Genomic DNA, 17,682 nt, shown 5'->3' on the forward strand with positions numbered 1-17,682 from the left:
TCGCATAGCAAGCTTCTGAGTGTGACTCCCCAATAAATTAAAAATACTTTTTTATATATTTAAGACCATTATAAATGCTGGAGGCAAAGCAGGGTTTGGGGTGGAGGTTGACAGCTCATGACCCCCCATGTAATAACCTCGCCACCCCCTGAGGGGTCCCGACCCCCAGTTTGAGAACCCCTGTGTTAAGGGGAGGTGATAGCAAAGTGCCTCCCAACCCAGGGGAATGCCTCCAAAGTACTACAAACTTACACCTAGAAAAGTGACACAGACATGCTGTCGGATGGTGTCTGCTGGAGAAAGAATTTAGGGAAAGCCGATAATATAGTCATTGGATGCACCAAAATTAAACAAAAAAGGGGAGGCGGCCAAAAAGCTTTAATTCTTCCAGGAGTCATGCTGTCAGGGCTGCAGTTGATGACTCTGCGGGTGGGACTGAGTTTTTGCCCTTCCCGAGGGAAAGCATGGACAGAACTAGCCCAGTGCACTATCTGCCTCCTCCACATACTCCATCCCCTACAGGGAGGATTAATGAGAAACATTGCAAAGTTGATCTTGCAGCGTTTTCTGGACCCTCTGTTCCCATCAGGTAGGTTTTTTTCATGGGATTGTAAATTCTGGCTCTTATGTAATTTTGAATACAATGTACTACAGTATATGGAATTTTCACTCCCTTAGTGAAGCACATGTATGCATAGATAGAAGAAGCATGATTTCTTTAGAAATAGTGTTTTCTTCCATAGAACTCAAAATGGGTATGGGTTTTCATCTTCTGTTTCCAGCAATCCATAGCATGGATGACTAAAGATTCTTGGCAATGAGTATAAGGGATCTGACACAAAGTTCTGAAATAGGAAAGTGGAAGAGCAAATAATGAAATGTAAATGTATCAGAATTTATGTTAAGCAGTTAGGGGCCATTCAGTGCATAACACACATGGCAGTTCTCCTAAATAGTACACTAAGGCCATGTCTACGCTATAAAGTTAAGTCGACTTCATGTAAGTCGACATCGAGCCTCTGATTTAAGCAAGTCTCATAGATTTAAGGTCAGAAGGGACCATTATAATTATCTAGTCTGACCTGCACAATGCAGGCCACAGAATCTCACCCACTCACTCCTGTAACAAACCCCTAACCTATGTCTGAGTTATTGAAGTCCTCAAATCATGGTTTGAAGACCTCAAGGTGCAGAGAATCCTCCAGCAAGTGACCCGTGCCCCATGCTGCAGAAGAAGGCGAAAAACCTCCAGAGCCTCTGCCAGTCTTCCCTGGAGGAAGATTCCTTCCCGACCCCAACTATGGCGATCAGTTAAACCCTGAGCATGTGGGCAAGACTCACCAGCCAGCACCCAGGAAAGAATTCTCTGTAGTAACTCAGATCCCACCCCATCTAACATCCCATCACAGACCACTGAGCATATTTACCCACTAATAATCAAAGATCAATTAATTGCCAAAATTAGGCTATCCCATCATACCATCCCCTCCATAAACTTATCAAGCTTAGTCTTGAAGCCAGATATGTCTTTTGCCCCACTCCTCCCCATGGAAGGCTGTTCCAGAACTTCACTCCTCTAATTGTTAGAAACCTTCGTCTAATTTCAAGTCTAATTTTCCTAGTGTCCTGTTTATATCCATTTGTTCGTGTGTCCACACTGGTACTAAGCTTAAATAATTCCTCTCCCTCCCTGATATTCAGGGCCGGCTCCAGGCACCAGCTGAGCAAGCTCGTGCTTGGGGCGGCAGATTCTAGGGGGCAGCATTCCGCCCAAACCTAGGGCGACACGGCTGCTTTTTTTGTTCGCTGCTCTGGCCGCCCTGTAGGGGGCGGCGGCGCGGAGGAGGGGAGCACCCTGCAGCAAACTCAGCAGGGCAGCCCGCGTCCTTCCCTCCCCACCAACTGGAGTGGAGCGGAGCCCTCTCGGCAGGCGGCGCGGCGATCGGGGCCGCGGGGTGAGTGCCCCGCTGAAGCGCTGGCCGCCCCCTTTCTCTCCCCCCCCCGCTCCCTACCCCCCCATTAGACCGGGCGCGCACTCTGCAGCACAGGGAGTCCCCTGGCTCCGGCCGCCCTGTAGGGTTTTTTGTTTTGTTTTCCCCCCGCTTTGCCAGCCATGCCGTTGTTTCTCCCCCTGTCCCCCCGCTTTGCCGCTCCAGCTGCGCCGGGTCCCCCCGCCCCCCGTTTTGCCGCTCCAGCCGCGCCATGTTCCCCCCCGCCCCCCACTTTGCCACTCCAGCTGCGCTGTGTTCCCCCCCCCCCCGCTTTGCTGCTCCAGTCGCGCCATTTCTTCCCCCCTGCTTTGCTGCTCCGGTGGCCCCGCCCGCCCTTTTTTTTTTTCTTCTTGGAGGGGCAAAAAAGCTAGAGCTGGCCCTGCTGATATTTATCCCTCTGATATATTTATAGAGAGCAATCATATCTCCCCTCTGCCTGCTTTTGGTTAGGCTAAACAAATCAAGTTCTTTCAGTCTCCTGTCATAAGACAGGTTTTCCATTCTTTGGATCATCCTAGTAGTCCTTCTCTTTACCTGTTCCAGTTTGAATTCATCCTTCTTAAACATGGGAGACCAGAACTGCACACAGTATTCCAGATGAGGTCTCACCAGTGCCTTCTATAACGGTACTAACACCTCCTTATCTCTACTGGAAATACCTCGCCTGATGCATCCCAAGACCACATTAGCTTTTTTAACGGCCATATCACATTAGCGGCTCATAGTCATCCTGTGATCAACCAATACTCCCAGGTCCTTCTCCTCCTCTGTTACTTCCAACTGATGTGTCCCCAATTTATAACCAAAACTCTTGTTATTAATCCCTAAATGCATTACTGTGCACTTTTCACTATTAAATTTCATCCTATTTCTATTACTCCAGTTTACAAGGTCCTCCAGATTTTCCTGTATGATATCCCGGTCCTTCTCTGTGTTAGCAATACCTTCCAGCTTTGCGTGATCTGCGAACTTTATTAGCACATTCCCACTTTTTGTGCCAAGGTCAGCAATAAAAAGATTAAAGTCGATCTTGCATGTCCCCATTGTGTCAGCGGAGTGCATCCTCACTAGCAGTGCTTGCATTGATTCACGGAGCACTGCACAGTGCATGTAGCTGAGTGGAATTTTGGTTGGGCTTGCAATGCCTCATGGGACCAAAACGTGGGTGCGGGTGGTTATGGGAACATGGTGTTAGCCTCCCATGATGCACTTACCTTCCTCCTTTTCTTGCCCTCCCTCCCTGAAATCAACAGCAAACAAACCAAGGCTATTTCACACCTTTTTTCGTAAGCCTGGATGCCATAGCACCATAAGCATGGACCCCGCTCGGCTGTACACTGTTATTGTGAGCATTACAAACAATATCCTTATCCTGCAGTATTTACACAGCTGATACAGGAGCCGCCACATAGAACAGTGTGATGCCATGCAAACAGCCCTGCTGGAAGACATAGAGCAGAGCAATTCGCAATTGCTGGCGACAGTCATGCATCACCTTGACATGGTCAAGTGCCGTTTCTGAGCCCAGGAAACAAGTACTGACTGGTGGGACCGGATTGTTATGCAGCTATGGAACTTTCGAATGCGTGAGGCCACTTTCCAGGAACTGTGTGAAGAGCTTTCCCCAGCCCTGAAGCACAGAAATATTAAAATGAGAGCGGCTCTGACAGTGGAGAAGCGAGTGGCGATAGCTCTGCGGAAACTTGCAATGCCAGACTGCTACCAGTCAGTGGGGCATCAGTTTGGAGTGAGTAAATCTACCGGGGGATCTGTTGTGATCCAAGTTTGCAGGGCCATTAACGGACTTCTGCTAAGAAGGGTAGTGACTCTGGGCAATGTGCAGGACATAGTGGATGGTTTTGCCACGATGGCGTTCCCTAGCTGCAGTGGGGCAATAGACAGAACACATATCCCTATCTTGGCACCAGACCACCTTGTCAAAGAGTACATAAACCGAAAGGAGTACTTCTCAATGGTGTTGCAAGTGCTGGTGGAACAGGGGCCGTTTCACCGACATCACCGTGGGATGGTTGGGAAAGGTGCATGAGGTGCGCATCTTTAGGCACACAGGTCTGTTCAGAAAGCTGCAAGCAGGGACTTTCTTTCCAGACTGTAAAATAACCGTTGGTGATGTTGAAATGCCAATCGTGATCCTGGGAGACTCAGCCTACCCCTTACTCCCATGGCTTATGAAGCCGTACACAGGCAGCCTGGACAGCAATAAGGACTGGTTCAAACATAGGCTGAGCAAGTGTAGAATGGTGGTGGAATGTGCATTTGGACATTTAAAAGGTCACTGGCGTTGTTTGCTTACTAGTTTAGACTTCAGTGAGAGCAATATCCCTATTGTTATTGCTGCCTGCTGTGTGCTTCATAATATCTGTGAAACAAAGGGAGAAAAGTTTCCGCCGGGGAGTGTGTGGGGTTGGGGTTGAGGCAGATTGCCTGGCAGCCAATTTGGAGCAGCCAGACACCAGGGCAATAAGAAGAGCACATCAAGGGGCTCTGTGTCTCCAGGAGGCTTTGAAAACCAATTTCAGCAATGAGCCAGAGTAATGTGACACTTATCTGTGGTGTTCCTTACCAAACTGTCCCCTCCATTGCATTTTCTCATCTGTAAACTCCACCCCCACTAACCACCATGTGTTGAATGAATAAAGAGCCTTTTTTCCTCAATCCATTACGTTTTATTATGCACACAAACACACAGAGACAGCAAAGAAAAGTAAAATCACCTGGGGCAAAAGGGCTGATAACACTGTGTGTGTGTGTGTGTGTGTGTGAGAACAGCTTGCTTACAGATGTACTGCAGTAACGATCAGCAGTGTGGGAATGGGCACCTTCTGGTCCTTGTACCCTCCTCTGGTGTTGAGTGCAAGGGATACCGAACTCCTGCCTCATAGGACGTTTGGGGGAGGAGGATATGGAACTGGGTGATGATGGCAGCAGGTTCAGCATAGGCTGCAGAGGGACTGTAGCATCCAGCTGCCTTTCTTGAACCTCAACCAGATGCCTCAACATATCAGATTGCTCCTTCGTAATCTGCAGCATCTCTTCCTGCGTGGCAAGCTCTTGTTCCCTGCATGCTCTCCTGTCCTGCTTGTCCATGTACAGATTGTCGAACAGTGTAATTCTCCATGCTCTGAGCTCCGTCTTGTCACTCTCGGAGGCATGCATTAACTCACTGACCATGTCCTCCTGAGTCTTCTTTTTCCACCGACTAATCTGGAAAGTCTCTGTCCTGGTGTGGAGGATGCGCTGACAGCCAAGGTTTCAGCTGCAAGGAATGCAAAGAACAAGGGTAGCATTGACAGTGCATACATTGTTTCTGGTGCAAGTTTAATTTTTTTAATAAAAAAACCCACCGCTCAATACACTTCCCTGCAAGTCAAAACATAATCACAACCGCAGGCTATTGCAAGAGTCAGTTTTTGCTCCAGCCATGGTGAGTAAGGGCAAGAGGTCTTGTGCTGCTGCTTTTGTGACTACATCCTTGGGATAAGAGGTTGGAACTTGAGAAAAGCCCCCTTTCCCCTAGCAACCTGGATGGTGCTTGAGGACAGGCAGCAGTGTAAAGCCCCCCAATAGTTTGTTTTTTTACAAAAGTGGCACCGGGTGGGAGGGGGAGAGAGAGAAACAGGAAGCTGCCACCCCTCCCCCTTTTTTCAATGCTGCTTGCAATACACGGTGATCCCTTCCAACCACAACCATGGCACGTTTGGGAAAGTGTGGCTGTGTGACCCAGATGTCATCAAACGGGGGGTGGATTACTTGTTGAATTGTTTGCTGTTTAAGGGCTAGCATTTAAAAATTCCCCCATTTCCCTTAGGTGACCCAATGCAATTTCACTCTCCTGAGGGTAATAGCGGCAGCCAGGAACCAGATGCTGCAAGCGTCCGGGTACAGATCTGGTCTTTATTCTGCAATGCTGCATGCTGCAATGATGCCGGTAGAGTTAATACTGGAGAGGTGCGGGAAAGTGTCCTACCGTTGTGGAAGAAATAAGCCAGCCCTTCCCAGAAACCTTCTGCAAAGGATTGCAGTTTACCTCCGTGAAAGCTTCCTAGAGATCTCCATGGAGGATTCCTGGGCCATCCCCTTGCACATAAACAGTCTTTTTCTGAGAGCACTCACTGCGTAGCTGGAGTGGCCACCGATACCCACTACACCTATTTTTTTGTTCAGATGAAACATAAAAAATAATAGCATGTAACCCCTACGGTTTGATTGGAAATGTGTACTCACCGAAGGTGCCTTCCCCAGCATCACGCTCAGCCGTCGCCTGGCCCTGTGAGGGGATGGGCTCCAGGGTTAAAAACAGTTCTTGGCTGTCGGGGAGAATGGATCCTCTGCTTGCTTGCCTCACATTCTTCTTCTCCACCTCCTCCTCTTCCTCATCAACAATGTCCTCCTCATTGTTGCTCAAGGTCATCTGGGGCTCCTGGGAGGTATCCACGGAGAGTGGTGGGGTCTCCATCGAGAATCGCATGCGGCTCCTCATAAAAGCGGGCATGTCTGTGGGGCAGAACCAGAATGACTGTTCGCCTCCCTTGTCTTCTGGTACGCTTGCCGAAGCTCCTTTATTTTCATGCGGCGCTGCTGCGTGTCCCTGGTGTAACCCTTCTCCCCCATGTCCCGCGTGATCGTGGCATAGATGTCAGCATTTCTTCTGCTGGATCCGAGCTCTGCCTGCACAGACTCTTCTCCCCACACAGCAATAAGATCCAGCACCTCCTGTGTACTCCATGCTGGAGCGCGTTTGCGGCCTTGAGTCTCCAAGATCAGCTGTGCTGGCGAGCTCTTCACACTGATCAAACCTGGAAATGAACATTCAAAAGTTCCCAGGGCTTTAACAGGGGAGTGTCTGTTTCCTGTACCTGGCTCCTGTGCAGTGGAGTTGAAAGCACTCTCCAGAGCGGTCACAGCGGAGCACTGTGGAACACCTCCTGGAGGCCAATTTATTTGAATTACACAGTGCAGTGTCTACACTATCCCTAGGTCGACTCGTGGATGTTGAATCAAGCACTTTGCCTCTCATGGAAGTGGCGTACAGAAGTTGACTTTCCAGGCCACTTAGATCGGCGGAAGGAACTCGGTAGTGTAGACACGTTATTAGATTGACTTAACGTGGCTTATGTCAACCTAAGTTTGTAGTGTAGACCAGGCCTAAGCCGAGGAACTTTCTGATGGCTCTAAGTGTTCGTGTCCTTAACTTGTTTACTTTAATACAATATTAAATCCTTTTTGAAATGGGACAGGTGTGTTTGTGTAGCTTTTTACTCTAAGTAGTGAATTAGTTACATTAGAGGAAATGTTTTTGCACCTGGGAATGGGCAGGGATAATCAACATTCTCTGCTTAAGAATGAATCAGTCCTGTTTCTTTCTTTTCTGCTTTTTAAATTCTGAATAGTTTCAGGAAAGGCCCTGGGAATAAATAAATGAACTGTGTTTAAATAAGTGTTGCAAAATATTTCCCTTTTATAGGGATTGTTTGTTTTTTTTTGCAACAAGTTAATAATCTTCAAGCAGATGAAACCAGAGTACAGGAAATAATTTGTGTGTGGATTTCTGCAGTTTGTGATCCACTGGCTTAGATTTCTGATGTGGTGATTTATGTGCATAACGCTTTTTTAAAAATCTGTTTCCCTTTCTCGGTACTTGGCTCTTCTTTCTCTTTCCTATCTTTTATTCTTTTGAGATCCACTTCTTTTTGGTGCAACTGTGCTGAAGCAGTAATGTTGAAACTTGTAAAATGGCTCTGATTTTCCTTTCATCTTCTCCCTGAATCAGCATCTTCAAAGAGAGCCAAAATTCTGGAACTTTTTTTAGCAAAACAAAGGAACAGAGCAACGTTCCTCCTCCCAAAGTACATCTGAGGACTTGAGCTTCCTGTGAGAAGACAATGCTGAGCTGAGTCAACCCCATAAGGTGGAGTGAAATGAGAAGAGCAGGCAGGCGCTGATGGGCTGGATAGAACATCGTGCTTGACATACCTCAAAAGGCATTAAACAAGTAGCTGTGAAAAGATAGTGGGCCAGATCCTCTGCTTGTGTAAGTCCTCAGCTCTGAAGCAAATGGAGCTACACCAGTTTACACTAGCTGAGGATATGCCCAGAGTGTTTACTTAACCCATAGGCACATGTCTGTGATAATGGCTGGCTCTCCTGCTGTCAGTTTCTTTTAAGTGCAACTCTTAAGCACACTTGGGTGTTGATAGTTGTAGAGGCCTTTCCCCATTGTACTTCTACCCTTTGGTGCCTTATGCCGGGAGTTCTGGCTGTTTAAACTTTTTTGTACATTGACATTCTTCTCAAAGGGAAGTTGACTCTCATTAGGTATGTGTCCTTTCAAGAGCTGGATGCAGCCTGTGCAATGCCACTAACCGATGACACCTAAGCCATATGCCATCAAACAGAGGAGCGGATGAGGCTTATGTCGAAGAAAAACTAAGTTCTCGCTTTTTGTTTGGGTGCAGCAAAATCAAAATACTTTATTTATTTCTCTAGTGAACACAAGAGGGAGAGAGTGTCAGGAACTGGGTTGCCCCTTGTCCTGGACGGATCTCTCTCAATTAGTAAACAATCATAACAATTTTTATACCTTTTTTACAGACAGTGGCTAGCAAACCTGGAGACAGTAGAAGTAAACATTTGCATTTGTTTATACATAAGCCTATTCATTATCTTATTTGTCTGCAATACTAGAACAGAAAACAAGACTGCAATTCACAAGGTCGTAACGACTCTTCACACAATTCTCTCTGTACCACATATCTCACAGCATGCAGGGTCACATCTTAACTTCTGCTATATTCGCTAACATACATTAAGATCCCTTCAAACCTTTATTAATTAATTCTTGGCCTCCACACTTATGAGAACCTAGCCTTTTCTGCACATTGGTTAATGCTGCCTAGTGGAGTAGGGGGTTACATAATGTTTTCATTTGTCTGCCAGATAAACAAAGGTCTTTGAACAGCATTCGGGAATTACTGATCCAGCTGATAATGCCTACTTACACCCCAAGTAGCCTTCCCAAAGTCAAGGAATTTCCTGGGGTGTCAATCGGAAGGTTTTTGCTGACAGTGTGTATTATTATTGTATATCTATAGCATGCAGACGCTTGAGTGGAGATTGGGGGCTCATTGTGCAGGGCTGTGTATAAATACATAGCACAGTCCCGGCCTGTCTGTGCTGCCCTATCTGTACACAGTCTGGCTTTTTGAGTTCTTCTGGACGGGTGCTAAATCAGTGGTTCTCAACCTATTTACCATTGTGGGCCACAAACAGTATGTTATGTGGGCTGCATCCAATACTACCTGTATGGCCCTGAGGCTGTCACATGGGCCCCAGCTCTGTGCTGATTGGGCCGCAGGTTGAGAACCACTTTGCCAAATCATCACAGCTAAACTTGCCGAAGTATCTGACTTTACAGTAATAAAAACTAAAGACAAATAGTGTTGGCAGGCGCAAAACGTACCTCACCATGAGAGGAGGGAGTCAACTCTTTCGATGCATGCACACAGCTCATTCTAGGTGTGTAGCTAGGTGTGTAGCTGCTGTGGTTTATTATCTGTAAGTCGTCCAAGTAGAGAACAGATGTATTGTAATTAACTTAATAAAAAGCAGCCCTTTTATATTCTGCCATCATGATTGTTCACTGGAAATTCAGATTTCTCTCCAGTGTCATGAGAAAGGAGTCAGTGGGAGTTGGCCTAGCGGCCTTTGAAAAGCTCACCCTAAGTTCTTTTTTGGAGACTCTCTGAACATAAAACTATGCCACTTTGATTTTTATCAGCCACTCTATATTCACCCAGTGTTTATTTTTTGTCAAGCTGTGAAAATTCTAGTTGGTGAAGCTCTTCCATTGAAACACCATCTAGATATGTGCTGGGAAAAGAGGAATGGGGGAGACAGCTACCAGTGTTGCCACTTGAGTTCTGCTGTCTCTTTTAGCTTTCCCTGCAGAAGTGGCTCATCTGTGCGTAGCACCACTTGCTGTATCTGGATGTGCTATATTTGGACTTAGTGTAGCAATTCCTTTCATTGAATGAAAGATGATTCTCTAACCGGGTGGAATCTTTTCAGCATGGTAGATTAGTGAGATAGGCAAATGAACTAGAAGCAGCACTGGTAATGGATGAGCCAATGTTGGCCGAGGTGAGCAGGACAAAGCCCTGGCTGGGATGATTTAGTTGGGAATTGGTACTGCTCTGAGCAGGGGGTTGGACTAGATGACCTCCTGAGGTCCCTTCCAACCCTGAAATTCTATGATACAAGGCCTGTTCTTGAGAGGTGCTGAGCAGCCTCAAATCTCACTGAAGTGAATGGGAGCTGGGGTAGCTCAGCACCTCTAGGGATCAGGCCCTTCAGTAATTACAATTTCAAAACATTCTCCTCCCACTCGATATTCCTACACCCACTAATTCTGAATGAAATATTTCCTTTTACAGTCCAATCCTGTGAGCTGCTGAAAGCCCTCAACTTCAATTGAAGTCGGTGCAGCGCTACGCAGATTCGGGCCCATAGTGAGGGAATTTTGTTTGATAGAAATTCCGATTGCTCATTTGAATTGTTTTTGGTCATGTTGTGTTACTCTCTAATTCTGAGACACCTGAAGCCTGGTCCCAGGGTAAATACTAATATTGCATTTTAAAGGAGTGGGATGTGTGTGTGTCCGTGTGGTGGGATGCAGGTTAGCTGCTTTTTGGAATCGATCTAGTTTCAGTGTCACTTTCCCAATGGAGACATTGAGTAAATGTGGGTAGTGAATCTTGGGTTTCGGCAGTCTTCTACACACTTACTAGAAGTGTGCGAATTACAGAAACCACATATTGCACTATACTGCCTACCTAGCCAAAATTAGATTAAATTTCATGTCATGTTTTCCTTGCAGTGGGATCATCACTCTTACTACTATGCAATTTAAATAGCAAAATCATAATTCATTTTAGGATCTGATTTCTCCTCTGGCCCTAATTCATTCAGTTTCGGAGTTTCATGCAGGGTGAAATTTATATATTTTTGGGCTATGGCGCAGAACACTGACTAGAAAGGCGTGTGTGCACACAACCCCTCCCCCCAGTTTAACACATCTGTAACTAGTTAAATTTAGCTTCTTTTGGGTTCTTAACTATACAGTATCTCTGTGTAATGGGCAATATGGAATATTTTATGTAGACTTAAAATTAAGGCGGGTCCCCACATCCGTATCCCAAAGTTCAAAGTGGGGAAGAAACCCTAACAAAGGAATGTCTGAGAATTATATCAGAACAATTTAAATAGAACAGAGTGGGAAATGATTTTCCTATCCCACAAAATATTTGAGATTTCAAAAATTTTCCCATTCCGCATCAGGATGAAACTAAGACCTTATGAAACTTTTTGTGTTTGTTTAAAAAAAAAACCCCAGGAGAGCAGGTCACCCCAGAATAGCTGTAATAGGGTGATTGTCCCCTATTGGATAGTAAGGATTAGTGACAAGGTAACACTTGTTCTGTGGAGTGTCCCTTTAAGTCCTGGGACTTCCTAAGAAAGTCAGAGCTAGGTGTTGGGAAAGCAGAAGATGCTCCCAGGAGAAGATGGTCCTGGGGCAGCAGGGAAACTCAGGCTACTCTTTTTCTTTAAGGGCTGAGGGCTGAGGACCAGGAGCTTGGTAGAGTGGGTGGGGCACTTTCCCCCACCCCCAGCCAGTCGGGACCAGCTCTGGGAAGACTATATATACCATCTCTTCCTGCAGAGCAAGAGGAACGTCACCCTGAGGGTAAGAGGGTTCAGCAGGTGGAAAGGACTGAATGGGGAAAAGGGCCAGCTGGAGGACACGTGTCCACAAAAGTTTCAATTTTGATAAATCAGCATTTTCTGACAGTTTAATCAGAAGATTCCCAACCTACTCTACAATTAAAATAATGCTTAAATTAAGTGGAACCAGGGCAGTGGGAGGTAACATTCCAGACTCTCAGAAGGACAATAGGGCATGTGGCTTGAATTTGTGGTTTGTTTTACTTACTAATTGCTGCTTCTTTGCTGCTTCTTACTAATTGTTATTGCTTCTGGTTGTAGATTTATAAATGCGACCTGATTCCAATCGCACTGGTATAAATCCACTGACTGCAGTAAAGTTACTCCTGGTTTTCAGTAGAGATCAGAGTTGGGCCCACAGTGTTCGTTCCTGAAATTGCCACTAGAGATGCCCTCTCTCGGAATTGCGTGTGACCAGAACCATTAAAATATGTTAATAGCCTAATTAGATTTGAGTCCAACATCCGTGCATTAGAATGCTGAGACCATGTCTGTTAAGAGAGACAGATCGTGTCCTGTCAATTACGGTTTGTTCTGCCTGTTGGGCTCTCGACTAGATGCTTCTGCTTCATTTCTTTCTGTGGTGTGAGGTTTAGTTGTAAATATTTCTAACCTTTTTTTGGCATCGTGCGTATGTTACAGCAGTAATGCTTGAGAAAGCACTTATTGTATCTCTCCATCTTTAGTGGGGTAGAGCTTTCCAAAAAGAGAGAGAAAATTACCCTTTGGGCTAAAGCTTCTTCTCATGCTTGTTTTTAGCCCAGAGGAACTTTTTTCAATGAGGGTGGCTAATTAATGGCACTCTTTGATCACCAGTTATGGAACAAGATGCTTCTAGCCTTGGACATTTTGCCAGATATCTTCCTAGAAACAATCCTTTAATTGACTAACCTGTATTTTTATCTAGTAAGTCATACACTGAGGTTGTTATAATTTAAAATAAACAATAGAGCTATGATTTTTTTAACCCTTAAAGCACTCGGACATAAGAGTGTAAGGTGAAGTACAGCAGCTAAGTTAACTCAACTGCTGTCCCTCTTCCTCTTCATAGCCGCTTCCTTGGCTTCCTCTCTGCCCTGGTCTATCCCATTCTCCCCTTCTACCTCAGAGCCCTCCCCTGTGACAAGCTACAGAGGCCTCCCTGATGCTCCCCTCTTGCCAGAAAGTCATACTTCTTGAATACCTTGTCTTGGCCACAGATGTGCCTCATTGCTTGTAGCTATCCTGGGATCTTTACCAACATCTCTCCACCCCCCCGAACCTGTCCCAGGGGTCCCCTCCACATGCATAAGGTACCTCTTTACTGTTTCAGAGTATGAGAGATGGATTAGAAGTGGTAGTCCAGAAGATGCTCTTTTCATGGAGTATGTATGCATGCTGGGATTGGGCTGTGGAGCTCATTTGGGCGTGGGGTTCCAGATAAGCACCTAAGCTTTAAATGCTGCTATGAATCTTCTGATGTTATCTCTGCTTCTAGTGATAGTTGATCAAAATGTCATGGGAGTCATGATCTTATGGCTAAAACATTACGCAGTGTCCTCCCTTGGGGGGAGGGATAGTTCAGTGGTTTGAGCATTGGCCTGCTAAACCCAGGGTTGTGAGTTCAATCCTTGAGGAGGCCACTTAGGGATCTGGGGCAAAAATTGGTCCTGCTAGTGAAGGCAGGGGGCTGGACTCAATGACCTTTCAAGGTCCCTTCCAGTTCTAGGAGATTGGTATATCTCCAATTATTACCTTTTTATTACCTTAATCACAGGACAGCTATTGGAGACATTATAGGAACAAACCAAAGAAATCATTGCGATCAGTTGTCACTAAACACTGTAATCTGTCAAAGAAAACTGAAATCTATGCTTGTTTTGATGAACACTGACTGCATGCACTGCACAAACAATGAGATTTAACTAGTTTTGCAGTGCTCCTAGGTCTAGGAGTTAGTGATCGCACAAGGCAATGTTCAATGATGAAACAATTCTTGGGAAATGGTAAAAGTATCATTTTTAGCTATAATGCTCACATATAATGCCCAAAACTATAACAATTCACGCAGAAGCCAATTATGTCCTATTATGTCACATTGCGCCAAGTTTCAGGAAGAAATGGACTACACACACATGTGCCTTCTTGTTCAGTGTAGGCTGTTGAACATGTTTCCACGAACACTTATGTGGTAGCCTTAAATACATGTACAATGAGTCAACTTTTCATGTGATCTTATTTTTGAGATTACATATATGCTGCCAATATGGCCATGCACATCTGCATGCGTTTGGCCACTTGCCTAGGAAAATCTACTGTCCTGATTAATTATGAAAATCTAACCTTGAGTGTTTCCTATAATGGAAAATATGTATTTTGCTAACGTTTTGCTGTTTTTATTATTAAGATGTATGTTAAAGGGAGAACAGAATTTTAAACTGTAGATAACAGGCCAGTCCCTGGCACCCATTGTCGCTTGTTGCTTGCTCTGGTGTAAAGGAGCTATAAAGTTGGCTTATCTAGCTATCTGGGGACTCTTCTGGCATAGGGAGATCCTCCACATGGCTGGCACTACACTACCTCCTTCAGAGGCAGTGTCTTGATGGGGGCAATGGGAAGGGGTGCCTGGTTGGAAGAGTGCTGCACCCCAAACTCTGGCTTCTTGGGATCACAGGTAGCTGGAAGCAGGGCCGGCTCCAGACCCCAGCGCGCCAAGCGCGCGCTTGGGGCGGCATTTTGGCGGCAGGGCGGCAGCCGGCTCCGGCAGACCTTCCGCAGTCATGCCTGCGGGAGGTCCACCGGAGCTGCGGCTTTGGGGCACCTCCCGCAGGCATGACTGCGGAGGGTTCGCTGGTCCTGCGGCTCGGGTGGACCTCCCGCAGACGTGCCTGCGGAAGCTCCACTGGAGCCGCGGGACAAGCGGAACCTCCGCAGGCACGTCTGCCAGAGGTCCCCCGGAGCCGCGGGACCGGCACAGCCAGAGCGCGCCCCGCGGCGCGCCACCTTGCTTGGGGCAGCGGGATTCTTAGAGCCACCCCTGGCTGGAAGTAATACATCCTCAAGTGCTGCACTAAGCTTATGGGTAACTCTTCTCCACCAAAGAGTTAGAAATTAAAGAGGAACAATCATAGTGACTCACTCATTCTTTGGCCTGAAATCACCCACTCCTTCCCTAGAATCTGTGGTTCTCAGATGGCCAGTGACAGGAAAAGCAGGAAGAAAACGTAAGCATCAGTAGCAGAAAATATGAACAGCTTTTGACACACGGAGTTCTTGAGACTCAATGCCCTGGCTGGCATGGCTGCTGCTAAATCAGGCTGGGCTGAATTATTCCTGTGCTATCCTGGAATGCCTCCATTCAACTGCAGAATCCAATACCTTCTGCAGTTCAGAACTATCACAAGGAAGTAAAAGGAAATCTTATGGCACATTTATACCGCAATCATGGGGCAAGACTGTCGCTTGAATAGATGCGACTGAGCTAGCATACCCAATGATTGCAGTATAGAAATAACCTTAGATTTGGCATGGATGCTGCTCCAGGATACAATAATACTCTCAGAAGGCAGGAATATCCCTGAACAAAAAAAAAAGGAACCAAGAAGGAAAGAAGTAAGCCAGTATGGCTAAATGGCAAAGTTCAAGACGTTATTTGAGCCAAAGAGAGATCCTCCAAAATTTGGAAATCTTATGTTAGTGAAGCCAAGAGCTCAAATTACTGCAGGCAATATATAATGGGGGAAATTAAGAGGGCTAATATGGGTTAGGAAGTGAATAGCTAAAAGGCATAACAACAAGCAATTGTGTAAGTACATCAGAAGCAGGGAGCCTGTGAAAGAATCCACTGGATCACCAGAGGTTAAAGCAGGCAATTAGGGAAGATAAAGACATTGGTGAGAAGCTAAATGAGTTCTTTGCTTCAGTCTTCACTACGGATGACACTGGGGAGATACCTCACCTTTGCTACCAGAAGAGAGCAGGCATTGTCGGAAACTGAGGTGTTGGAAGAAAGTGATAAAAATTACAAAGCAATAAATCAGCAGGCCCAGCTGATGGACCCTCCCATCAAAGAATTCTCCTGGAAATAAAGAATGAAGCAACTGAGCTGCTAGCAAAAATATGCAATTGCTTATTAAAATCAGCTACTATCTTGGGTAACTGGAGGGTAGTAAATATAAATATTTAAAAAACAGCTTGAGGGTGATTTAGGAAATTACAGACCAGTAAACCTTATATCTGTACCTGGTAAGGTGCTCAAAACAATCACAAATCGAACAAAACCCCTGGATGATCATGATATGATAGGGTCTAACAAGCACAGTTTCTGTAAAGGAAAATCATGTCTCACTAATTTCTCAGAATTCTTTGAACATGTCAGTAAAAGAGAGGATGAGGGGAAGATAGTTTGACATAATTTATTAAAACTTTTTAAAAAGGCCTTTGACAAAGGTCCCTCAGAAAAGGCAACTAAAGAATCTGAGTAGTCTTGGGGATCAAACTGACTTATCCCCGCCTCCCCAGGAAACAGTAGAAATAAATGGTCAGTTTTCATCTTGGTAAAAGGTGAACAGCAGGATGCCTCAGGACTCCATATTTTGGATTGGTGCTAAATGTTTTTCAATGATTTGGAAAGTGAGATAACAAAATTATTCAGATTAGTCAAGTGCTGAGAAGACTGTGAGGGGCTTGGTTAATATACTGGAGGATGAAATTCAGTGTTGATAAATGGAAGGCTAAAGCATATAGGAGGGGACATTTTGAATGACTAATATACCTTTCAGGGCTCCAAATTAACAATATCAATTGAGGGAAGCCTGTGGGGGAGGAAGAGGGGCGGTGAAGGAGCATTACTGTGGGCAGCTCAACTAAGACCTCTGCTCAGTGCAGCTGTGGTCAAAAAACCAAAATGTTATGGTCTTTAAAGAACACGGTGGAAAATAATGCAGAAAATGTTGTAATGCCATTATAGAAATTAAGGATTCACCCTCGTGGAATACTGTATTCAATACTTGTCACCCCATATCAGGAAGGAACTCAAAGGGATTTAGAGAAGGATGGTGAGAGATTTTCCATGCCCCTACTCATTCTTTTGTGCAGAGAGATTTGAAAGATTGGGACTGTTTTACCTTGGAAGGGGAATGAACAAGAGGTTATGTGATAAAAGTATATAATGAATGGTCTAGAGAGGGTTGATCAGGAGATTCTGTTCTCTTTATCTCATAGTACAAGAACAATAGGACATTCAGTGAAACTGCGGTGGCAAATTCGAAACTGATTGAAATAAAATAAACCCTGAACTTTTTTAGCAGTACATGTAATTGCTGCGGAACTCATTGTTGCCACCACCATCCTGCCAACTCCGAAAGTGACACAGCTTCCTTGCAGATCAAGGGCCACCTGAATTGATCTCTAAGTAGGTTCTTAAAGTGATCTGTACACTTGCCACCAACATGCAGGATACCAGAATGGCCCTTTCACATGGTTTCAATGGTCATTTTTTGCCTAAGCAGCAGAGAAACTCCAGGCTGTTTCAGCTACAAGGACAATTGACCAAATCATTGCAGGTGGTTGGCTTCAGTATAAACAACCTCATGACACAAATGTATTGACACTGGAGGACAATTCATTGCCACAGGGTGCTATTAAGGTCAAGAATTTAGCAAGATTCCAAAGAGAACCATGTTTTTTATGAGGATAACAAGAATGACATACTGCATTTCCTGCAATTGCTGTCAGTCAGGTATGCAATGCCTGGGTATGTGTATTCCAGGGAGATCTGTGGATCTGACTGGAAACAAATAGATTATTTTTCTTTTCTATTTATTCCTCAGCCCCTGAGCTCTTTGTAGGTATTACTGTGCATGGTTCTCTTCTCTGATTGGTGCTAGCTTTGTGCTGAGTTAAAGCTGCA

At 45.4% G+C, this 17,682-nt stretch overlaps 1 protein-coding gene across 2 annotated transcripts in view; it reads left to right on the top strand.

Moving 5' to 3' along the window:
• Positions 1–17,682, top strand: part of CFAP299 (cilia and flagella associated protein 299) — a 407,655-nt gene that overhangs the window by 32,021 nt on the left and 357,952 nt on the right. The gene's annotated exons all lie outside the window — the stretch shown is intronic.

Source organism: Mauremys mutica, chromosome 5 (assembly GCF_020497125.1).
Source record: "Mauremys mutica isolate MM-2020 ecotype Southern chromosome 5, ASM2049712v1, whole genome shotgun sequence".
Taxonomy (NCBI): domain Eukaryota; kingdom Metazoa; phylum Chordata; order Testudines; family Geoemydidae; genus Mauremys; species Mauremys mutica.